Here is a 26,843-nt window from a genome sequence, read left to right on the forward strand (position 1 = left end):
AAATCCAGCCTTTGGTTTTCTTAATTCCAGAGACTTCCAAATCACCTTCGTGATTCCTTCTGCTCCTTCCCAACCCTTCTCCTCAAGAATCCTGTCACACAGAAGCTAAAAGATTTGTAAGAATTGCTCCGTGTGTGCCCAATGACAACTTCTGAGTTTTATAAATGCTGTGGAATCTCATTTCCAAAGGCCACCTAAAACATCCTTCTTCTCCTGCCCCTCACATTGACATGTGAATTTCTGTTGTCTTCAAGCTCATATAGACACACACATACACAGAAATAATAATTTAGTATTGACTTAACATTTATAATAAACATTCCAGGTGGCTAGTATAATGAGATAGAATGTAGTGTGCTATTTCTTCACAAAGGAAGGCTATATTTTCTTTCCTAAAAGTCTTTTAAAATATGCTCTTGAAAGCCAAACCAAGCCCTATGGAGCGCCTCATTCTACCACACCATTGTATATGCATCTGTGTCATAGATTCTGGTCAAAGGAGGTACTCTGTTGTCAGGCCAATACTTAATTTTTCACTGTCTAGATATTTTTATTTTGTTTTCTTATTTAGCATTTACATGTGTTATATTATGGGGTTTTTTTCACTAATTAGTCAGACTCCATTGATTGCCTTACTATGGGTAAAGCACTGTGCTTAAAGAGACATTCTAGGTACTAGAGTTTTTGAGGGGTTTGGTTGTGTGTGTTTTTTTTTTAGTCAATTAGTTGTGTCTAACTCTTCATGAGTTTTCTTGGCAAGATACTGAAGTGGTTTGCCATTTCTTTTTCCAGATAATTTTACAAGTAATAGTACTGAGACAAATAAGGTGAAGTGACTGCCCAGCATGACACAGCTAGTAAATATCTAAGGTTTGATTTGAACTCAGGTCCTCTGACTCCACAGCCAGTACTCCATTCACTATGCCACCTAGCCATACTGATACTGGGATTACTAAGACCAAAAAAAAAAAAAAGAAAAAGAAAAGAAAAGAAAATAGCCCCAGCCCTACATTATACTGTGGAAGGAGAGGAAGCTATCCTAAAGGAGTATTAGTGAGAATGAAAAGGAAACCATGCTGAAGATAGTATAGTGATAGACTTGAAAAGAGCTTAGCAATTAATTAGATATGGAAAGTAAAAACCAAAGTAAATTCAAAGATAACAGCAAGTATTTTAAGTTTGAGTGACTGGGAATATAATGGTTTCAGTAACACAAATAGGACAGAACAGGTTTAGCAGGGAAGAAGAGTTCATTTTGGGACATGTTGAGTTTTAAGTACCAAAAGGAAATTCAATTGGAAAAATCCAGGTAGCAGTAGTTTCAGAAAACCTGTGAACATTTTCCCTGTCACTGGATAGGAAGAAAGAGAACCCGAGTTTAAATCCTTACTGTCACCAATCATGTCTCACAGGTAATTCTGACCTCTCTGAAATTTAATATCTTCATCTGTCAAATAGGAATCACAATATTTACTTACATACTTTGCTGTGTATATCCCAAAGATCTAAATAAATTTTAGTAATTGTTATTAATAACAATACAATTTTTTTAAAAGATAACATTGCCTCAGACTTATTGAGGTTTAGGTGGGTTGTAAAGTATTATTTGGGGGACTGGGTAGCCATGTTTGGGGATTTTACTGGTCCAAGCAATTTTCATCCTCCTTTTTTGACCTTTTACTATTTGGATTACATTGTTTAGAATATACTACGGAATATGTTGGAGACAGGACCAAAAAAAAGTTGAAAATCATATCAGTTAAATGGGCTTCATATAAGCAATTCTAGGAGAAAATTCTGTTGGCTGAAATTAATTTGAGGGATTTTGTATTTAAATTGTTTATATCTTCCCTATTATCTCAGATAATTGAACTTTAGGTCTTTTAATAAATTTGAGCAGACAGGGGATGAAGATGAAGAAAGCATGAAGGAAAAAAGAGAAACATAATCTTTCAGAGGATGTTTCCTTGCCCTCATTTTGACATTTACAGACCAAGTATTTCAGTCAAGGGAGCCAGGTGGTTTGGTGATAGGTGCCATAGAAACACTTTGATAGCATCTCCATTCAACTGACCTTCCTCCAACTTCTGAACGCTTCCCTGCTTTGTAACATGACAGCTGGATGAATTCAGAGAGGAAAAAAACAGTGAACAAATCTTGGCTATCACTGTTCTTGGCTTGATTTTTTTTCTCTTTTGTCTCTCTAAAGTTTAAAACCCTAAGAACTTCTGTTTCTGGACCTAAGCTAAGGAAGAAAGGAATACCCTAAAACTCGAAGGAACAGAATGACATGGGGCAAAAAGAAAAAAGCACGGGCTTTTGTTTCTATTTTATGTACAAAAAACTTTTCTGTGTCCATGAGAAACATAGTAGGTGCTTCATCATTTGGGATGCCAAGTCTAGGAGGTTGTTTTTGGCTTTTTGTTTTTTCTGGTGGTACTAAGGGATATACCTTTTTAGATTTCATGGGATAAGAGTAGGGATCTCTACAATATTTTCTTTTTTTACTGTTGAAAGATGCTGAACAAATGAATGGAAAGATGCTATTTATCTATTTATATTTACAGATATTAATATTGACTTTCATTCCCACAAAGTTGGTCACTAGGTGATTATATATACATATATATATAATTTAGATCTTTAGGGTATACAAAGCATAGTAGGTAAGTAAAAATTATAATTCCCATTTAACAGATGAGGATATTAAGTTTCAGAGAAGACTTCCTACATTTTGTTGTGATCCACACAGTCAAAGGCTTTCGTGTGGTCGGCGAAGCAGAAGGATATATTTTTTCTGGAACTCCCTTGCTTTCACCGTAATCCAGTAAATGTTGGCAGTTTTATCTCTAGTTCTTCTGCCTCTTCGAAAAATCAGTCTGCTCTTCAGATAATTCTCAGTTCAATATTGCTGAAGTCTCACTACATTTAGGCTTCATCAAATTTTCTTTAACCAAGTTTATTCCTAAAATTTCAGTGGCAAACATCTTCTACTCATGAGCCTGCAGGAGGAGCTCTAAGAGTTCAATTCCATTGCTCTGTTCTAACTCTTAACTTCTTTCACCTGGGTCAGTCACCTTTCTTGGGCATGACGTAATGTCTCACTTTTCTGGGAAAGGTTAATTCTTACCATCTTACAACTGACAAGGAAGCAGCATGGTAAGGGGGAAAGTAATCCCAGCTCTGACACTTGTGTGATCTTGGGCTTTCATCTTTCTGAGCCTCAGTTTCCTTGCCTGTAAAATAAGAGAAGTATATGAGAAGGCCTCTGAGGTTCCTTTCCATCTATAATGCTATAATTGGGATAAATTGCTTCTATGGTCACATTCGATTTAAACTGCCTAATACCTGGATCTACTTATCACCTCACCCAAGTTAGTATTTAATAAATGACAATGGAGTAGACAACTAGGTGGTGCCATAATGCACAGAGATCCAGACCTGGAATAAGGAAGACTCCACTTCCTGGGTTCAAATCAGGCCTCAGGCACTTACTAACTGTGTGACCCTGGTCAAGGCATTTCACCCTGTTTGCCTCAGTTTCCTCATCAGTCAAATGAGCTAGAGAATGAAATGGCAAAATCACTCCAGTATCTTTGCCAAGAAAACTCCAAATGGTGTTACAGGGAGTTGGACAGGACTAAAAATGACAGTGGAAGTCAAGTAGACACGCATTTATTAAGCACTTACTATGTGCTAGGCTTTGTGAAATCAAAAAGGGATACAAAGAAAGGCAAAAAAAAATTGCTGATCTCAGGAATTAACCATCTATCCAATATATGACTATGTACAAACAAGACATAGCCAGGATAAATAAGAACTAATCTCAGAGGGAAGGTATTAGCATTAACAGCAAAGGAGTTTGGATAGACTTCTTGTAGAAGGTAGGCTTTTAGCTGAAACCAGGAGATAAAATAGGAAGGAGGAGAGAATTCCAATTATGGGTGACAGTCAGTAAAAATACAGTGTAAGGAGATAATTGGAGTGCCTTATAGGAAAAATAACAAGGAGGGCATCTCATGTCATCTGATCAAAGAGTATGTGAAGGGGAGGAAGATGAAAGAAAACTGGAAGAGTAAGAAGGTACCAAGTGAGGATGGACTTTCAAATCCAAACAAAGGATTTTAAAATTGATCCCAGAAGTGATAAGGAGCTACAGGAGTTATTCAATTGAGAGGTTCAGACCTATGTTTTCTCTGACAAGGAAGTGTAAGACTTAAGGGATGGTGCCCATTTTCAGTTTCCTAAAAGTATATAAATTTGTGGAGAACCAAGATTATCATGCCTTCATAAGGGTGTTTTCTTTATTATTTTTTCATAGATCTCTTACTGAATTTTCTATGGACAAAGAGAATGTAGATCTCTAGTAGTTGGATCCTCATGACAAAGTATGAATCTACAGTTTGGAACAGATAAATTTGCCATTGACTCGTCTTTTTTCAGATGACCTTATTTTCTTACTCTGACATAATTTAAAAACCTGTATTGGATTACATAGTAGGCCATACTTTGAAGTTTATATACCATTGAAGTCTATATACCTGGCTAATTTGCCAGGTAAACAGAGATATGATGATTTAGGTGAAGTTTTTCAGCAGAAGAGTTGGGAGAGTGACTCCCAAAGAATCTGTGCTTCTTAAATTTAGATGATTTTCAATATCTTTGGTAACCATTATAGAATTCTAAGCTCCTATGTGCACAGAGAACAGGCCTGTGAGACAAATCAGCTTCTACATAGCTTTGTAATTGTAAAAACAGGCATAAAGCCCTCCCAGGAATTCTGATACTAGATTGGTACCAGCCCCAGAGGGGAATTGAAATTCTTCATGCTCTATAGGTTGATCAAATTTTTTTCAGAGAATAGGAAAAAGTAGCAGTCACCAAGCTACACGGTAAAAGTGTGAATCCCTAGACTTCCATCTAATCACCTGATGTCATGGGAGTGTATTTTCTTTGCTTGGTGAGCAGATTTGGACTCACTATGTCAGCACTAATAGTTTTCATCATTTTATCAGCTGCCCCAAAATCATATTGTAAGCTACATAGAATTAAATCTAGGCAGCTAATATTTTAATTAGAAAGATAAGAAGGAAAGATTGAAAAAAACGAGGAATAATTTTTCCTTTCAACTAATCTCAATCACTTATCCAGGGAGAGGTCTTCATTCTAACATCTAATGGCAACTCTTCTATCCCTTTCCTATAAAAGTTGACATTTAAGTAGTGCTTTATATATATATCAGATCCTCACAACTCCACAAGGATAGGACTACAGGCTTTATTATTTTTGTTTATATAGATGAAGAAATATTGAAAAGAAATTTTCCTTATTCTAACTGATACAAATTTCAGAGTGTCTGAAGAAAGACTTCCCTGTATAATGTGTATAATTGAGCCCCATGAAATCTGTGTTATGGCCTCTACAGTGTATCTAAATATCATAATCTGTGAATTTTCTTCTTTTAGAATTAAAGTGTCATTTTGAGTCACATGGCACAATTCTAGTAATCCAGAAACTATCCAGAAAGAAAATAGTAAAGTGCATGTTGCTAAAGTTAACATCAATTTCCCATTCTAAAAGAAGAAAGAGTAATAAAGTACATACTAATATACTATCAAAAATAATTTATCTTTCCCTATGAAATGTAATCATGCACACACACACACACACACACACACGAATACACAGAGAGCTGTCCTTGAAGTTAATCACATTATTCAAATTTGTACTGCATGTTTCCATTCAACTAGAATCAATTACCGTATTTTATATAATTGTAATTTCAGTACAAAATCAAATGCAAATACATAAGACCATTTCAGGAATTGAATTTAGCAGTGTATCTAGAAATCCAAGTATGAGATTTAGCCTTACATATCCCTAGAGATTCCTACATCTTAGACCCGGGGGCAGGGAGCAAGGTGAATTTTGTTGTGACTCACATTCATTTGTGTAAGCAAAATAGTAAATGTGAACTATTTCATGGAAGTTCCTTGATCATGCATTTTAAAATTCCTAAATATTTAGCTTCACGAAATTTATCTTTTATTGTTGTTCTACATCCCATTGATGTAAGAAAGAACAAATCTAAAGGAGATTTTTTCCAGCAGAAACAAGTGATGGTACAAAATATTCTAAAGAGGAGTAGGTGTTTAATGTTTGTTGCTTTGGATTGAAAGGGGGAATGAAAAACATTTTCTCTGGGATTCATTACTCCTGTTCACAAGACTTGAACCCTTGATAGAACCTGCAGACCCTTTCTGGGGATTACTCTTCACATTTCCTCTCTTCCTCATTGGACAAGCATTTATTAAATGCCTGCTACATACCAGGCACTGTGCTAAGCCCTGAGGATTCAAAAAAAGGCAAAAGTTAGTCCCTGCTCTCAAGGAACTCACAATTTAATGGGCGAACAACATGAAAACAATTATGTACATACATATTTGCAGTGTAAAAGGGAGATATCAGAGGGAAGGCACTGGCAGTAGGGAGTGGGGGAAATCAGGATGGAAAACTGGGATAGGTCTCTTGCAGAAGGCAGATTTGAGCTGAATCTTAAAGGAAGCTAGGGAAGCTAAGAAGTGACCACAAAAACAAGAGCATTCCAGACAGCCAGGGAAAAGGCAGACAGTGAGGAAGATTGTGTCAAGTGAGAGTAACAACAAGGCTAGAAGTTAAACTCTGGAAAAGGAGGGATACTAGATAGTGAAGAATTTTCAAAGCCAGAGGGGTTTTACGTTTGATCCTTTAATTCATAGAGAGCCTTTGGAGTTAATAAGCAGTGGGTGACAAGATTAGACCTACACTTTAGGATGATAATTTTGGCACCTGAATGGACAAGACAGACTGGGGAGAAAAGACTTGAGAAATAGAGACTAACTGGAAGACTATTTCATGAATCTATATATGAGGTGATGGGGACATGTGAGAGAAGGTGACATATTTGAGAGATGTGAAGATAGAAAGACAAGACTTGGCAACAGATTGGATATATGGGGTGAATTTAGCATGAGAAGTAAAGGATGATATTGAATTTGCAAGTCTGGGTGACTGGGAGGATAGTGGTACCCTTAACAATGATAGGGAAATTGGAAAGAGTGTGAAAGAATGGGAAGGAAATGAATGAGTCTGGTTTTGGTCATATTGAGTTTGAGATGTCTATGGGACATCATATGCAAGATATCTACCAGGTTATGCAAGACTAGAGGTCAGAAGAGAACTTTTGTTGTTGTTCAGTCATTTCTGACTCTTCATGACCCCATTTTAGGGTTTTCTGGGCAAAGATATTAGAGTAGTTTGCCATTTCCTTCTCCAGCTCATTTTACAGATGAGGAAACTGAGGCACACAGAGTTAAGTGACTTGCCCAGAGTCACATAGCTAGTAAATGTCAGAGTCTGGATTTGACTCTGGAGCTGAGGAGATCAGCAAGTGAGATAGCATAAAGAAGAGAACAAGGCCCAAGACTGAACTTTGGAAGACACCCAAAATGAGAGGGGTTGGCTTTAAGGAAGAGCCAGCATGAGAAGCTGAGAAGGAACAGTCAGATAAGTGGGAAGAAAACAACCAGAAGAGAGTATCTAGGAAACAAGAATGGTTGACAGTGTCAGAGACTGCAGGAACACTAAGAAGGAAGAGGATTACAAAAAGGCCAGCAGATTTGGCATTTAAGAGATCCCTGTTAATTTTGGAGAGAACATTTTCAGTTGAATGGTGAGATCAGAAACCAGATGACAAAGATTTAGAAAAGAGTGAGAGGAGAAAAAGTAGAAGCCCAAACTATAGACAATTTTGTTAATGAGTTTATACATGATAAAGAGGAAAGACAGAGGATGAAAGCTAAAAGAGATGACCAGATCAAGAGAGGATTTCTTGAAAATAGGGGAGACATGAATGTATTTGTAGACAGCAGAAAAGTAGCACTAGAATCCTCTGCCTTCCTGATTGTTCCCCTGAATAGTAGGAATCCAAATGCTTCTCATCTTACACCAAAGGGATCTGCTAAATTAGTTATGCATGAACAGAGATGGTGAGAGACATGATTGATGAACATTGAGAGAGATGCTTGATGAACATTGATTGATGGTCAGAGAGATCCTTGTGGTCCTTAGACCCTGCTCTTGGTTTGCACGTGACCCAAATGAATAGATGAGACATATCCTAAAGATTCCCAGGAGGAATTAGTATCTGAAAGCCAGAAAGATCAAACAGTCAGTCATGCCCAGGAAATGCCTCAGACGGGCCTTGTTTTTGTTGCTCTGATCTGAAAATGACAGCACAGAACACCGCCTTTTATAGGTGCTTCAACTTTAATTGGCATGTTCAAGGCCTACCTCTAGAATTATTCCCAGGGACCTAAGTCAATCAGATAGCTTTCAACATTTCCCAACAATATAAGTTTCATCTTATAATTAAACAGTAATGATCACTTCTTTGCAGTTAATGACTGGCTAGAGGAGTTGGAAGAGTCATTAGGTTTATCAAGTTTATAATTTATGAAATTCTAAGTTCTCCATATGCAATGTTGCAAAAGGAGAAAGCAATCCCAAATTCCAAATGATTCAGAGCAGACTTCCATCATATTTCACATGGGTCCGTTAACTTTGTTTTACCCCCAGGGACTGATTTTGTTGGGAAATAACAAGGGAACAGAATCAAATGGCCAGTGTTGAATTTTTGCAACAGCCCACATTTTAGAATTTCTAAAAATTTGATAAGCCCTTCCTAATAGTAGATATTTCTTCTCTTTTTTTCATATTATTGCCTCCATGGTTATATTTCTGTATGGAGGAATACCATTCTATAAAGGGATTGTAATCCCTGGCTCATTTCCTTAGTAAATCGTTGCATTGCTAGGAATAGATTCATAAATTGTTAGAGCAGAAAGAAATACAGTACTAAAGATCATCTGGTCTAATTTCATTCATTTTACAAGAAGGGAAACTAAGCCCTGGCCTGCAGAAATTATTTTCCTGGGTCACATAACTAAGAAGTGTTAGAACCAAGGTTCCAACTTGGGGCTCCTGCTTCTCTGTCTAGTGATCTTTCCAAGTAGAATACAAGGCCTCTGTCTTCTCCCAAAACTTCATTTTTTCTCAATAGTTTTCTCAATAGTAAGCAATGTTGTCATAAAGATTATTAACTCATCTTAATCTTTAATAATAATTTTATGCATGTCACTCTATTCTAGAATTATAGAACCTTTGGGTTGGAATAATCTCTGAGACCACCTTTGAACAAGGTGGATTCCATGCTGTGGGACTCCTGAATCACCTCAAAGACAATCTTGTCTTCCAACCTGTCACTGAACCCTTTAGTTCATCAATTTGTATTCAACAACAACATGTATTAAGTTCTGGGACATAAACAAATACAGTGCCCTCATGTAGCTTATTATCTAGTAGAAGGGTTGACATATCTTGTACCGTCTGGTGGATTTAGGGCAGGTACTATCTTTTCTGTCTCTTTTTGTATCCTCGGAATTCAACACAATGCTTGATACATTAATAAATATTTATTGATTGGGCAACTGAATTCAGCTAATTTGGAATTTCAGGTGCTTTGGAAGGGGGAAGTGAAGGGAACAAGCATGAAAACAAACAAACAAATAAACTTACTTTCCATTTCAGAATCATACTAAGTGTCATGCCCAGAGATAGGAGGTCCTGGATTAAAATCTGGCCTCAGACACTTCCTAGCTGTGTGACCCTGGGCAAGTCACTTAACCTCCATTGCCTAGCCCTTACCACTCTTCCGTCTTGGAACCAATATTCTGTCTTGGAACAACTGGTTCCAAGACAGAAGGTAAGGGTTAAAAAAAAAACAACTAAAAAACTAAGTATTGGTTCCAAGGCATAAGAGCAATTAGGACCAGGCAATTGCTAGGGAAGTTTCTGAGGCCAGATTTGAACACAAGGTCTCCCATCTCTAAGCCTGACTCTCTATCCACTGACCCACCTAGCTGCCCCTAGGACCAAACATTTATTAAATTCCTATTATATGCTTAAATAAAAAGATCAGATTTGTTTCATTGTTCCAAATTTTAATATCTCCTCTTATGGTGTATATAATGTGCCCATTTAAAGAACAAAGGGCTATTATTCAAACTGACTCATTAAAAATAGACCAGTTCATCATTCTTCACTTTGTCAGTTCAATAACTAGTCAATGGCTTGTTTTCAGGGGGAGACTTCTGAACACTGGTATATGTATACATTTTAAATTTTATACCTATGCCAATTTATAAATAGTATCTCTTCATAATTACTCTGGGAAATAGGTATAATTATTATGGCAATTTTACAGTTGGAGAAACTGAGGCAGGCAGAGATTACAAGACCTGTCCAAGGTCACACAGTTAGTCAGTGTACAAGGTCAAATTGAATTCATTTCTTCTTGACTCCAAGTCCAGCCCTCCATCCATTACTCTCTCTAGTGACTTGGTGAGCCTCATGGGGAAAAGGGTCAATAATTTTTCTAGGGCAGTGATGATGAACTTTTAGAGATGGAGTGCCAGGCCCTGCCCCTACCCCCCACACTGAGTTCTGTGCCACCTAGTCCACCCACCTTCACCTCACCCCCTGCCCAGGATCCTCCCTCTTTACCCCAGACAGGAGAGGGAGGAATTGCTCCCATTGGGCTGCTGGGCAAAGAGGCAGGTGAAGGGAGGAATGTCCTCAGGAGCAAGAAGAGAGGAAGGGGAACAACTCAACCCGAGTCCTGCCTGTCTAGTAATGAAGTCTGGGGCTGGTGGATGGGGAGAGCGGTGCACATGCCCACAGAGAGCACTCTGAGTACCGTCTTTGGCATCCGTGCCATAGGTTTGCCATTACTGTTCTAGGGTGTCAGAGAAAGCTTCATGAAGAAGAGTTGGGTATTAAAGGATTGGCAAGAATCCAATAGGCAAAAGGAGGAAGGACGTTAATTCCAGGCTTAAAGAATAGCAGGAGCCATAGATATGGATGCAGGAAAGCACCAGGTATGGATTTGTTTGCTTTATGGAGAATTCTCCAGGGTGGCTAGAACACTACCTGGAGGGGTGTGCGTGTGTCTGTGTCTGTGTATATGTGTATCTGTGTTTGTGTCTGTGTGCATGTGTCTGTATGTGTGAGTGAGTCAGTCTGTAGGCCTGTCTGTGTGTGTGTCTGTGTGTGTCAACAGGTTCTGGCAATAGTGCCATTGGGTGCTAATTAAGTGAGCTTGAACTGGGCTGGCCAGGAGAGGTGGGAGCAGGGGACAGAGATACTGCAGAGACAGAATTGGGTACAAGGAAGGGAGACTGTGGAGGCGGAATCCACAAAATGTGATAACAACCAGCAAAACCAGGAAGTGGAGACCAGAGAGTACCAGATAACAGCACTGTTCTGAATATAAGAGACTGGTTGAATGAAAACAGTCAAGGCAGAAAGAGCAAGAGGATAAGCTCCACAGGAAGGGAGGCTGAAAAGTTAAATACTAACAACATGAGCTTATGCAGCATGAATGCAAGTCAACATTTATATGAACTGATGTGCTCAGAAGGATGGGTGCAGAGTCTGGTCTTAAAAGATTGCCCTTCTAGAGGCAGCTGGGTGGCTCAGTGGATGGATAGCCAGGCCCAGAGAAGGGAGGTCCTGGGTCAAATCTAGCCTCAGACACTTCCTAGCTGTGTGACCCTGGGCAAGTCACTTGACCCCCATTGCCTAACCCTTACCACTCTTCTATCTTAGAACCAATGCACAATATTAATTATAGGATGGAAGATAAGAGTTTTTAAAAAATGATTACCCTTCAACAAGGGGGTCTCTCATGCAGATGTTACATGGGCTTAAGAAGGCCTGAGAAGCACCCTACAACTGGGACATAAGCTCTTGGCACAGATTCTTAATTCTTTGCCTTAGTCTAATTTAAGGAGACCCTTTTATCAGAAAAATGATGCCATATTCATCAAATAGAATACTTAGGAATGTGAAGGAAGCCAGTTATATTGAAATTCAGTTATTGAAATAGTTAAAAATCCATATAAGTACAGAAATTTTGGGTTAAGAGCCTATGTGCTAAGAAGAGGAAAATGCCTCTTGGGTATCTCTGTCAGGCCTCTATATACCTAGCTCCCCTCTTCAGGAGGGCATCTCTCCCTAGCCCTTGGCACTCTTTTGTCCTGTGGCAGGTTACATGCTTGCACATGCTGCTTATTTTGGGAGTGTATGGGCTGCTGTCACTGCTGCTTTATGATTTACAAAGGATAAATGCAGATATATCCTCTGTGGGCAGAGCCTCACGCCCTTCCCCCCACTTTCAGGGGCGGGTGGGGGGGGAATCCTCTTTCTACTGTTTGTGTTTCTCTTTTTTCTCAGCTTCCTGTTCTTCCATCCTCTATTCTCTTGCTGCTGCTTCCTCATTCTTCTTGTCTCTCTTCCATCTTCAGAATCCAGGGACAGACAGCTGCTCTGAATCCCTCAGGACCCTTCAGCTCCTCCTGAAATCAGGAGACCAGCCACCTTCGTAGACAAGAACATACACTTGGTAGCTATTCCCAAACACGAGGCAGCGGAGAAATACTCAGGTCTTTTGAAAGGGTTCCCTTTTTGTCTACACACCCTTTATTCACTGCTTTGGCTCTGCTTGTTGGACTCCTGCTTACAATTTTTCCCCAGAGAATGCTGCTTCTTTAGGCTTGATGAGAAAAACTACAAAGGTTCATCTTTTCTTGATTCCTTCAGAGTGTAAGCTCACTCCTAGACTTTCTTTTTTAAAGGCTTACCTTCTGTCTTAGAATCAGGACTGTATATTGATTCCAAGGCAAAAGAGCAGTTAAGGGCTTGACAATGGGGGTTAAGTGACTTGCTCAGCTCACACAGCTAGGAAGTGTCTGAAGTCACATTTGAACCCAGGACATCCCATCTGTAGGCTTGGGTCTCAATCCATTGAACCACTTTGCTGCCTCCACTCCTAGACTTTTTGGCATGCACAGTTTTCTGGCAATCTACTATGATGTCTAGGCACCTTTCTGGAAGGTACAATCTGGGAAAGCTTTGGAGTTTCAAAGAAGGTCAAATCTCTGGAGATCTGGAGCCATCCCAACAGGGTCAAGTACCTCCTAAACTGAAGGATGATTCTAAGAGGAATCAAACCTGGGCATTTTTGGAGAAAGGAGCCATTTTAAGGTTCTATCTTTATATAGGATGAAGGGAGAGAGGGAGGACTCATTAAGCCCCTCCATGGGACAGGCACTGTTTTAAGCACTTTACAAATATTATCTCATTTAATTCCGACAAGAACCCTGACGTGTAGATGTTGTTATTATTTTCTATTACAATTGAGGAAACTGAGGCAAATTGAGTCCAGTGGACTGGGTCACTCAACTAGTAAGTTTCTGGAGTTACTATATCCATCTAACAACTTCTATAGGGGTTCTAAGTCATTCCTGGGGCTCTTAGAAAAGGATTTCCTTTGGGTCAAATGGAATCCTAGTCAGTTCATTGAGTGAATACTTGTTCTTTATCAATTTTCTTTAAGTCTAGATGTGGGCATCCATAGACACTTCAAAATTGACTTGAGCTCACAACAAAACCCCACCAAAGTTATCTGTGAGACCTTGGACCTAGGGTCAGGTAAACTTCTCTGACTTCAGCAAGAGTTTGCAAGAAGTCCTCACACCCAACATGAGAGAGCCAGGACCACACAATTTTATGTGGTTGTTGAATACAATTATAGTTCATTAAATAGGGCAGTGTGATGATTACCCTCATCTAATTGGAAGCTTGCTTTCTTCAGCAAAGAGTATAAAACGTCCAAATGTACTTTATTCTTCTTCCATTTTCCCTGCCACGTGACACTTGTGTCAGATATCACCTGGCTATTTTTAAACTTCAGGTAAACACACACATACCCACGCCTAGTTGTTAAACAGCCACATCTCTGTTCTTAGCCACTGGTCTCCAAAGGAGAGCTCAAATTGGGAAATTGTCTCATTATCACAGTAGGATGGGAATGGTCTATCCAGATTCCAAAGAAAGTTCTAGCATTCTTCCAACAATGGCTCAGAACCCACCTTGCTGAGATTTTGTAGAGGACATCTTAGCCTAGCTGTTGCTTAAAGTGACTGACCCTGAGTCAGCTTCGTGATTTTGTGAAACACGATATTATACAGAAACTTAAAATTTCATTAGAGCAGGACACCTAAAGGGCTCGTTGGATTGAGGGCCAGGCTTAGAGATGGGAGGTGCTGGGTTCAAATCTGACCTCAGATGCTACATAGCTGGGTGACTGTGGGCAAATCACTTAATCCCATTGACTAGCCCCTTCCACTCTTCTACTTTGAAACTAATACTATGGATCAATTCTAAGATGTAAGATATGAATTTTTTAAAATTTAATTGGAAACTCAGGGTAGGCTCTACCAGTTGCTTAGTTTGCTGATGTGCTCAGCATCTCATTTATCCATTATTTCCTATGAATCAGTTTGTTTATTCATCCCTGACCCCTCCCTAGGATGGTCATTGCTGTAATTTATGCATTTCTATGAAAACCACAATAGAGGAAAGTACTGCTATGAGAAGCATCAGTGTATCAAAAGGATGACTGATGCTCAGAGGAATTCAGTACTTGTAGGCACTGGGATTACACAGACCAAAACTAAGAGTTTCTGCCTTCAAGGAGATTACAGTCTGCCTATACTTCTTAGTATATATGAAGTAGTTATAGAATAATTAAAGGAAATCTCAGGAGGATGCACTAGGAGCTCAGGACCAGAAAAAGGATAAAAGCAGAACTTTGAATTGTAAAACTAAGCAGTTACCTGGGGCTACCAGGTATCTTATATGAACCATCCATGCTTGTGAATCACTACCCTCTACTAATGGGACCAGGAGAAACTGAGGGATTTGGTCCTTACATTGATAATGGAATAAAGGATAGGTCAATAGTAATTGTAGATGAGAGCAAAGCAGCCAAGTAAGAAGGAAGACTGTGAAAGAAACTAACTGGCTTTAGGTAATAAAAGAACATTTTCTTTCTAGTTAATGAATGAAATGAACACTATCCTTATTAAACATCTGCTCTATCAAGAACTTCTCTAGGTGATGGGAATACAAGTCCAAAGAGTGGAAAAAATCTCTACTCACAGGAAGTTTATATTTTTAAAGGAGGAGATAAGAACATATAAACTACAGACATTTTAACAAGATATATAGAATGTGAAAAAATACAAATATATACAAAGTAGTTAAATGCAAAATAGAGTTTAGGAGGGAGAGCACTAGCTGTTGAGGGATATGGAAGGGATTAGGAAAGGCTTTCCTGTAGGAAATGGAGTCTCACCTGCATTTAAAGGAAAAGTGGAACTCTGTGAAATAGGGAGAAGAAGGGTACATTCTAGTTATAGGGCATGCATATATACACATATATATGCATATATATGTATATATATGCCAATACAAAGGTAAGAAGATGAGAAATGGATGGAATGTCATGTGGAGAGGGAGAGACAGAGAGACAGACAGAGGCAGGGACAGACAGAGAGAAGCTAGCTGCCTTATATGCTGAGGGAGGTGGAGTGATTTCTAAAAGACCAGGCTGTTTAGGGCTATAAAACCTAACCAGAAGAATTTGTATTTTATCCTAGAGGCAATGGGTAGTATTGGGAGTTGATTGGGTAGGGGAATCACATGGTTAGATCTATCCTTAAGGAAAATAAGTTTGACAGCAATATGAAGGATGGGGCTCATATCACTTCTTGGCCTTTTGGCTGAAATCAAGTGTGAAGGATGGGCTGCAATGGAAGAGACTTGAGGCAGTCTTGTGTATAATGTAGTCCTTTCTTTACAATATTCTGGATAGCTGGGATGGAAATGGATACTCTTCTGAGAAAAGCAGAACAGTTTCATGAATCAATAGCATCCTTCCAATCTGTTGGTTCCTTCCTTTGGCAAAGTGCAAAGAACTCCACTTTCTGTATCTTTCACAGATATTTTCCCCTCCCAAAACTTGGGCTCAGGCCCAGCAGGTGTTAAGTTACTCTGGATTTCTGTAATTGACGGGTTCCAAACAGAGTAGGTCAGTGGTGTGAATTATATTACCCAAGAAGCATATCACTGAAACCAGAACAGTTCCTGCAACTTTGGGCCATGGGTGGAGTGGACTGTTAATCCAAGACCTAAGATGTTTTTCCAGGTCAAAGGGACCTGCTTCTGTTGAACTTGTTCTCTGGGCAGATAGGGGATCCCTCTCTTTTGCCCTGCCCATAGTAACCTTTTTATCAACACTAAATGGATATGCCCAAAGTGGCTTGTTGGACTTGGGATATCTATGACACTATTTCTGAAGAGCTTACAGGTAAAAACAACAATGGGGCCATTTATATAGTGCTTTAAGACTCATGATGCATTACACTTGTTATCTCATTTGATCCTCACAACAACTCTCAGAGGTAGGTATTGTTATCATCCTCATTTTACAGATATGGAAGCAGGCAGGAAAAGGTCAAGTGATCTGTCCAGGGTCTAATGATCTTACTCACTATATAACAAGATTTTTGTTACATTTTAAGTATTTTTAGGATCACTATTTCATGTTCTTTTAGACACGGGTTGGAATAAATTATACAATAATGTTTTCACTAAGAATCCTCAAGAAAGACAGGTAGGTGACTCAATGGATAGAGAGCCAGACCTGGAGATGGGAGGTCCTGGCTTCAAATCTGACCTCAGACATTTCTTGGTTGTATCACCCTGGACAAGTCATTTAACCCCATTGCCTAACCTTTACCACTTTTCTGCCTTATAATTAATACTTAGTATTACATCTAAGACAAAAGGTAAGGCTTTAAGAAAAAAAAAAAAAAAGAATCCTCCAGAGAAGCAGCTATGGTATAATGGTTAGCTAGTGGAGAAGACCTAGATTCAAATCCAGATGCCTTGGAGGTATTCTAGCTGTGTGACCCTGAGTCTCAGTACAGACTTCCCACTTTAAATTCTCTATATGAGATGACATCAGATTCAGAACTCTTTCTGTCCTTCTTAAGTATTTAGAGAAAACTTAAAAATATTTTTCCTTTATTTTTTTATTTTTATTTTCAGTTCCAAATCTTCTCCCTCCCTCCACCACCCTTTGCTACCTATTGAGATACCCATTACATATATAAAGTCATCTAAAACATTTCCACATTAGCCATGTTGTGGGGAGAAAAACACGAAAAATAAAGGTGGAAAAAAATATGCTTCAATCTACAGTCAGTATTGGTCATTCCTCTCTCTGGAGGTGGATAGCATTTTTCATCATGAGTCCTTTGAAATTATCTTGGATCATTTATTGATCAGAGTAGCTCAGTCTTTTGCAGCTGATCATCACTATAATATTGCTATTACTATATACAATGTTCTCCTGGTTCTGTTCATTTCACTGTGTATCAGCTAATGCAAAACTTCCCAGGTTTCTCTGAAATTGTCTCTTTTGTCATTTCTTACAGAAAAATATATTCCTCTGCAACAAAAAAAAAAAACACCCTTCTTTGTTAAGGAAGCTGAGTCATCTTGCATCATGAAGGAATGAGATGGAAGAGGAAATGAATTTCAGTAGCAAGGTCTGTCTTTGGAAAAAAGTACCTCTATTGTTTCTTCTGAGTTTGATCTACCAAATGATGGCTACATCAAGCCAAGTCATAGGGCAAAACACAAGCCCCACTTTTCTAATGGGAATAGACAAGGCACTAAAAAAAGAGATGGGAATGTTTGAAGAACTAGCGGGCTAGCTGGTGGAACGTGGAGTGTAAAAGTGGAGAGTCAAGTGTGAGGACCCTGGAAAGGAAGAAAAGGAATAGATTATTAAGACTCTTAATGCCAAACAAAAGAATTTATACTCAAACCTGGAGACAATAGAGAGCCACTAGAGGTCATTCAGGAGTGGGGTGACATCATTAGATCTAGGCTTTGGAAAAATGAACTTGGTAGCTGAGTGGAGGATAGACTGGACTGGAGAGAGAAGTGGGACAGGGAGATGGATTAAACACTATAGCAATAGTCCTGGTGAGAGGCGATGAGGGCCAGAAGTAGACTACATATGAAGATAAGAGATACAAAAGATACTGTGAAGGTAGAAATGACAAAATTTTGACAATAGAATGGATATGTGGGGGGAGATGGTGAGCTAGTGAGAAAGGAGTTTAGAATGACACCAAAGCTGTGAGCCTGAGCAACTAGGAGAGTAATATTGCCCTTGACGATACTAAGATAGTTGAAAAAAAGAGGATTCGGGAAAGGATTTGGGGGTGAGAAGATGTGAGTTCTGTTTTAGATAATGCTAAATATAAGATTTCTATGTGCTTGAGTTATCTAAAGGCAGTTGATGATTTGGGACTGTATTCAAGAGAGAGATTAAGAATAGAAATATGGATCTGAGCTAGTAATAAAATCTCTAAAATAAAGGTAATGGATTGAGGCAAAAAAAAAAAAAGCGGAGGCAAAGATGATTTTCTATACACCCTCTGCTCTCCCATTTTGATTATGGTCCAAACTTCCACCAGATTAGATCAAGAAATACAAACTTTAGAACCTTTGTTCCTGGATTTGGATTTAAATTTGATATCCCATGTGAGATCTTTAACTACCTTGGCTTCTCTTCTAGAACAAGAATAACAGAGCTAAACTGCTAGTCTTGCTTTGGAATGATGGGCACATGACTGGGTAGAATCTAAATTGTTTCATGGGGTGAGAAAGAAGATTTTCTTAACCCTAATTGGGAATCAATATATTAAGGAAAATCCTCTTGAAATCAGTAGGATCTAGACTCTTTGTAATCCAAATTTAGAAATGTGGTATAATGCAAAGGCCATCATTCCATGTATCAAGGTGCCTCAGTTTCCTCATCTGTAAAATTAGTGGTTGGACTAGGCAGAGTCTAAGGTCCCTTCTAACTCTTAATCTGTGATCCAAAGCAAATATGGACTGCAGACACTCACAGCCAACCTCCCTACAAAGAAAAAGAGTCTCATGAATTTAGCCCAGGGAGATTTACTAAGTCAAACCAAACCAACCAGAATGTATCATACTCCACATGAGACAGCAAGAAAAATGCTTCACACATGATGCCCCCATCCCAGACTTGGATTCCAGATCAGGAGAAGGAGGTGCCGGAATTTGTAAGTCTAGCATTCTGGTGGAAGGGAGATTAGTAAGTTTTAGTTGGACAGAGCCCATTCTGAGGTGGAAAAACCACCAAGAATGGCTAACTCACATACTCTGTTACTTTTCAGCTCATCTAACCTTAGAATGCTTTCCCTTTTCTGCTCATAGCACTCATTCTCTACCTGTTACTGCAAATCAGTGATGAGGCAAGGCCAAGGGGTGGTGTTCATTCCCCATGGTTTTTTTGTTTCCCTAATCAGTGCCAGCACGAAGTTATGGGGATGAGTAAGAGTCTCTTCCGCTTTGCTTGGGGCCACTTTCCTCTTGATCACTCACTGCCTCTCTTGGCTAGTCTGACCCAGATATGGCATTAGGTAGAGAAGACTGCTTGGCTCTGGTGCTGTCCAGACTTGGATCCCAGATCAGGAGAAGGAGGCGTCGAAATGTGTAAGTCTAGCATTCTGGTGGAAGGGGGATTAGTAAGACTTCAGAAGTTCTTCAGGAGTACCAGGGCAGAGACAAATGAGCATTACTCAGCTTTCAGTGTAGTTTTTACTGGAAATGCTAACAGCTTTCCTTCAAACTGGATGTCTAACTAAATGGGATATTTGGTATCACTTTCGACTTACCTACCTTGCACTGATTCTAGCCCAGATGGCCTTTTCTGAGGGGAAGTCTAGCTATTTCCATCCAGGGTACTTTCTTTTAAAATCAGAAATCTGCATTGTCCATTTAAAGGTGGGTGTGTGAGAGCATTGGTGGTTACCAATTCTCTGGTTTTGAAGTTCTCTGTTCTGTTTGGGTGAAGGTGTTTGGTTCAGGTTTGAGTCTCTTTATTGTTTAAGTCCCTGATGTCTTGTCATCTTCCAGACTCTCAGGAGCATTTTTCTTTGAGTGGCCCACACCCATAGAGTTATAGATGCTTTCAGGGAAGTACTAGAGAGAAACATCCTTGCTGAGGCACTTGGCTAGTATTCCTTTTTAAATCATTTTGGCCAGCAAGGCAACTGGGTGGCTCAATGATTTGAGAGCCAGACCCAGAGACAAGAGGTCCCCCTTATCTAGCCCTTACTGCTCTTCTGTCTTAAAATTGATACTTACATATTTATCAGATACTTACCAATACATAATATTGATTTTAAAATGGAAAGCAGAGATTAAAAAAAGTATTTGGGTGAGGAACCTACTATGTGAAAGAGTTTTTTGAATCTAAAGAGTGTTTTGAAATACAAAGACTTGGATTTTTATTGGAATTCAGTGTGTGGTAAAGCTGGTGTATAATTGCCCATTTCCATATCAAGGCATCAAGGAAAAGAAAAGAAAAGCCTTTCTTGGCTGGGCAAGTTCTCCAATTCAGTTGATCTCCATATCCATCTAACACTGGAGTTGGTTAGTAGCCAACTCCAGCTTACAGGTGTTCTCCCATGTGCCAGATCCATTCTAAAGATGACATTCCAAGTTTGATCATACAAGGCTTACAAATTGTCCAGACCTCCTCCTTGAAGGCAGTGTGCCAAAAGCATATGAGTATGAAAGCCAGAGCCTTGGAATTAGGACAGTGAGGAAATGGTGAAACTACATTTTCTCTTCTTTTCATAATTATACTCTGAAGCCAGCACATCATCTCTTCCAAACTACTCATTGCTCCCAAGGAGGGTGAATGACCTCAATGAGCTTTTTGTCATCATCATCTTATTTTATAGTTGGCCGAATTAAGGCAAAACCAGGTTAGGACAAATCTTGGGACCCTGAGGGTCTTGTCCCCTAAGAAGTCAAAGCCGAGTCAACAAATATTTATTAAGTGCCTACTATGGGTGGCTAGATGGCACAGAGGATAGAGAGACAGGCCTGGAGACAGGTAGTCCTGTATTCAAATGTGACTTCAGATACATCCTAGCTGGATTACCCTGAGCAAGTCACTTAACCCCAATTGCCTAGTGTAAGATTTAAATTAATGTCCAATACTTCAAGCATTATTTTTATAAAGTTTATTATCTCTCAAAATAGAACCACATGACTAAGTTTTTCTACCCGCTCAAAAATCCTCACTACACCAAAGCCACAACAAGAAGGAAAAAGAACAAGAAGATGGAACTACACCCAATTTATATCCTGTCTACATCAGCATGTAATGACAGGAAGTGAGTAGGGTGCTGGAAATTGTAGTTTTGCTGGGGATCATAGTTTTTAGGGTATCCTTTGGGAGACTAGTCTCCCCAATGGATCATGTAAACATAACCAACTTATAAATAACAATAATTTAGGGATAAAAGGGAAAGAGAACAAAACCAATGATTGCTAGGCACACTAACAAAAAGCCAGTTAGGGAGCAGTCCCCTTTAGCATAAGAGTATACATACAAAATACATTATATTCCATGATTCATTCTGGGTCTTCTGATGTTGCAGAGGTTTCTTCAAGCATCTTCATGGTGCCTTCTTCAAACAATTCATCTCTTAGATTCAAAGAGTTATTGAGTTCCTTTTCCTGAAATGTTTCTTTCTTAAAAGATTTTTTAATTTTATGGCAGTTATACAATCCCTATGACAATTATGCAATCCCCCCTGAGGAGGGTGTTGCAATCCCTATGACAACTACACACTATTCCTTACCTTCTACCTTGATTAGTTATAAGAGGGAAGGTAAGAGGTTTTTTGTTTTGTTTTGTTTTTTGTTTTTTAAGTGCTTACTATATGCCAGGAATTGTGCAAGGTACTCATAATTTAATAGGGAAGAGGGAACTACACAACTATTCAAATAACTATACAAAGAAGGATAGATTGAAGATAATCAATTAAAAAGAAGAATTAAGAGGGACCAGAAAGGAATTCTTAGATAAGGTGTGATTTTAGCTGAAAGTCAAGGGAAGCCAGGGGACAAAGATGAGGAAGGAGATCATCTTAGGCACAGTGAAAATGCCCAGAGCTTAGAGATGAAGTGTCCTTGTTCTAGAGAATGGCAAGGAGACCAGTGTTTCTGAAACTCAGAGTATATTTGGGGGAGTACAGTGTAAGAAGATGAGAAAAGTAAGAAGGATCCAGGTTATGAAGGATTTTAAATGTCAAAACAGAATAATGAATCCTGTAAATTACATACCCAACAAGGACTCACATAGTTTTCATTTAAAAGACTCTATTACTTTTTTACATGTCCCCTCTCCGCATTGGCCTTCCGCAGCCCATTCTGTATTTGGCTAGGTCTAGTTCAGTGATTCCCAAAGTGGGCGCCACCACCCTCTGGTGGGTGCTGCAGTGATCCAGGGGGGTAGTGATGGCCACAGGTGCATTTGGGGGCAGTGAATAACTGTAAGGGGGCGGTGATAGTATGTGACAGGGGGTGCTAAGTAATATTTTTTCTGAAAAGGGGTCAGTAGGCCAAAAAAGTTTGGGAACCACTGGTTTAGTTGTTAGGAAATTTTTCCCTTAAAAATCACACTAGGGGGCAGTTGGGTGGCTCAGTGGATTGAGAGACAGACTTAGAGACGGGAGGTCCTAGGTTCAAATGTGACCTCAGACACTTCCTAGCTGTGACCCTGGGCAAGTCACTTGACCCCCATTGCCTAGCCCTTACCACTCTTCTGCCTTGGAATCAATACACAGTATTGATTCTACAATAGGAGGTAAGGTTTAAAAGAAATCACACTAGAGTTCCTTTAAAATTATCCAAAGACAGGGGCAGCTGGGTGGCTCAGTGGATTGAGAGCCAGGCCTAGAGATGGGAGGTCCTAGGTTCAAATCTGGCCTCAGACACTTTCCAGCTGTGTGACCCTGGGCAAGTCACTTGACCCCCATTGCCTACTCTTACCATTCTTCTGCCTTGGAGCCAATATACAGTATTGACTCCAAGACAGAAGGTAAGGGTTTAGAAAAAAAAAAATTAAAAAAAAAATTACCCAAAGACAAGGCAAGAGAGGAAGACTTGAAAAGTGATCCTAAACCCCTGACTCTATTCAGTATGGTGCTATATTCACTAGATATAGACAGAGTCCATGTACTGCAGTGACTGATTCCTTTTCCCTTAAGATTGACTCAGCCCAACAGATTCTTGTCTCACCCTTCCCAGAACCACCCACTCATAGGAAGGAGAGTTTCCACAGTTAAGCCAAGTAAACATGCACCTGTGTGCCTAAAGGGAGACAGCCTTTGTGTACTTTTTATAGAGATAGAATCAAGGAAAAGTATGTGGGGAGAAGTGAAAGGTTACACCCCAAAGAGATCCCAAAAAGGAAACTTGCGTGACACAAGCTTTGTAACAGCAAGGGAACCTTCCCCAGGATATCTAGACAATCACTAAATAACTAAGGAAATGGCTGCTTCCAGATTCTGGAGTTCCCTACTTTGGGGCATCCCATGGCCAGAGTATCCCACAAACTTCCTACACTCAGATTCAGGCATAACTCAATAGAAGTTAGCATACAGATTTGTTGTCTATATTCGTAATTGAAAGAAATGTTAAATTTCATTTATAGGGTAGTAAAAATATTTTATTTTTCTGTCATCCACATCTATCCACAGACACTCCCTCCCCAATATCTGTGGGGTTTCATATAAAGTAAGAGTCCCTGATCTAGAAAAAGTATACCAAATGAAAGAATTAATTTATTGCTATCATTATGATAATGTTTCTACTGCTACTATTATCACTTATAGAATGTCCTTATGGCATTGGCTCCATGCCAAATGTAGAACTGGATTACTGTCTCTGCCCTAAATAAATAGATGGACAGATGTAAAACAAACAGCAGAGTTAGTGAAAATGTCTTTCAGGGAGGAGTTGATGACAACAGGGAAGATAAAGACTGCCACCGATCATTTTTAAAGTTGAAATCTCAAACAAATTTAGAATTAGTTCTATTTCTAAGTGGATATGGAGAGAAAAGTCCAAGACAACCACAATTAGCTATAAAAAGGAGGAAAGATGCCACTACTGTATTCCTGTAACATCAATCAACATAATATTTATTGAGCACTTACATGCCTGGCATGGAGCTGCAAACTTGGTACAGGGTCAGAGGAAGGGATACAAAAAAGGGGATTCATAGGGAGTATTAGAAGGAGAGGGTCTTTGCCTTTGAGGAATTTACTTTCTCAGTGAGAAAGTATGATGTCATACAGGTGAAAACTCCATGCTGATAGTAACAATAACAACAACAATAATGATGGTGGTGGTATGGTGGTAGTAGCGATAGAGGAAGAAATGGTATCTTTGCCAAGAAAATCCCATATGGGATCAGGAAGAACTGGACATAAATGAAAAATGACTGAACAATAACAACAAAAGCTAATGAGCAGGGGGCAGCTGGGTAGCTCAGTGGATTGAGAGCCAGGCCTAGAGACAGGAGGTCCTAGGTTCAAATCCGGCCTCAGACCCTTCCCAGCTGTGTGACCCTGGGCAAGTCACTTGACCCCCATTGCCTACCCTTACCACTCTTCCACCTATAAGTCAATACACAGAAATTAAGAGTTTAAAAAGAAAATGAAAAAAAATGAAAAAAAAAAGCTAATGAGTGTCTGAGGCAAGATTTGAACATAGGTTTTCCATCTACCATGCCACCCAGTTACTCCTAGCAGTGCAGGTTGTAAACAAACCACATCTTTTTATCTTGATCAACTCTTATCCTTGTACCACAAATACTCCCCAGAGTTCCACTTACCCATGGTAGTAGGACAGAGAGAATGACAAAGATAAAAAGCTAGGAATGATCAGTATTGAGGTACATTCTGGCTATAAAAGAGAGTTCAAGTTGGGAGTTAAGGGAGAATAGGTTGAGATCAATTATGCAGGGCAAGGAAATGTTAGATTAGAAATCTTCAAGTGTGGCATGATGGGATCTGTGTTTCCAATATGGAAGCCATGTGCCAGATAGATTAGAGGAAGAGAAAACTGGAGCCAGGCAAATCACTTTAGGAAACTATTTGAAAAAAACTTTTTTTTTAATCATTAGGCCCTGGACTAAGAAGGAAGAATTTGTGTTTTTAGGAAAAAGAATTGAGTCCTTCTAAGGTTCACTTGTGAAAAGAGAGAGCAGTCTTATGAATCTACTTCACAAATAGGTCAAGAAAACATCCATTTTTGGACAACAAATATTGGCTGTATGGTTCTGGGACAAGTCAAATCACCTCTTAGTGTTCTAAGGAACTCTCTAAGGTAACAAGTGTCAGAGAAGGTACAGACCTACATTGGCCAAAAGTTTCCTCACATGAATGTTCCCTGTTATCAGAGAAATCACAGATGCAGTTTCTAACCCTTTGGGGGCCTTTGATGATCTCAATGGTTCAGTGACCCAATGTGGGTTATTTTTCATTCCAGTCATCATAAAGCAAGCCTGATGTGACCTATAGTCTTAAAAATGCCTAAATTATAAGTGTTTCCTGGGAGCTTTTGGAGCCAAATGGGGAAGAGAACAAGAAAACACTGGCCTTGAGGTTAAATATGGTATTTTCCACTAGCAACAGTAGCAGGAAGGATGAGGAGGGAGGATTTGAAGAGGAAAGAATGTAGATGGTGAACTTCTTCTCTAGAAGCCACTACTTTCTTCTAGTTTCTCTTCTCTCCTTCTCCAAGAGCTAATGGCTACTTTGAGTTACCCACTTCCCCATCCCTTAAAGGGCAGCCTAAGTCTTCAGCCTGTTCTGATCAAATCTGTATTGCCTAGGAAGACAGTGGATGATACCCAGTTACAAAGAGTCCATGAGTGGAGTAGGTCTCTCGCGCTTTGGTGACCACTAACAGAGAATAGAAGGTGCATGGAATGTACTGCTCTGTATGAACAAATGAAATCAGTCTTTAGAAATTATCTGTTCATCTCAAAAGATATAAAGGAGTAATCCAGGCAACTCATCTTTGCCATTTTGCCCTGTTTTATACAATTTGACTGAATATACAAACAAATTTAATTGAATAACAAGTTAATGCGATTTGCTCGTGATTTAGGTCTATCATGAGAAACAAATTCTATTGCCTCAGATCAGATCCCATTTCAATCAGTTCCCAAAATCTGTCTGCATTCCATAGTTGGCCTGGAATTTTACTATACTGAATATCTTTCTCCACAGTAGGCTACTTGGGAGGGGCTTAGAAATCATTTGGCTAAACAAGGAGTCATTTTTGTAATACTGTCCCTTATAATAGATGTCTTATCTGTGTCTCTGTACAATTGAGAATTATGAGAATGATCTAAATGTTCTACTACTATATGATTAGTGAACACTGAAGGACCAAATCTCTAGGCTGCTTAGAAGAAAGGTTTTATTATTTGCAATTAATGAAATACTCCACTAGATCATTTTCGATCAATGATCCCTTGGGGTAGCTCCTTGGCTCTGATGATTCTAGCACTTATAGAACAGGAATACATACTGAGAAACAAGCCTTCTTTCACTACTTTATGTAGCCCCTGGCTTAAAGGAGTGTAAGAACTGTGGGAAGAACTTTTGGGAGTCGAGGGCTCTGACCCGGCACCTGAAATTCTTAACCCCATGTACAGAAAAGGTATCCAATTCAACAGGAACAAGGAAATCATTGTTAGCCAAGGAGGTGTACCTGCAGGAACTTATTCCCATAAATTTCTGCAAGAGAGCTTTGGTGGGCTTCATTCTTTTTTCATCACCAGAAGATTTAGGTAGTGACTCCAGACCAGTCACTGTAACCTTAGAAGTAACATAATAGGTAGGGTTTGCTGTGAAAAGTTCTCTTTGATTAGAAACTGTGCCCATGTGTTTACAAGCCTTTGGTGCCTCCCTTGA

Source organism: Gracilinanus agilis, chromosome 6, assembly GCF_016433145.1.
Source record: "Gracilinanus agilis isolate LMUSP501 chromosome 6, AgileGrace, whole genome shotgun sequence".
Classification (NCBI taxonomy): Eukaryota; Metazoa; Chordata; class Mammalia; order Didelphimorphia; family Didelphidae; genus Gracilinanus; species Gracilinanus agilis.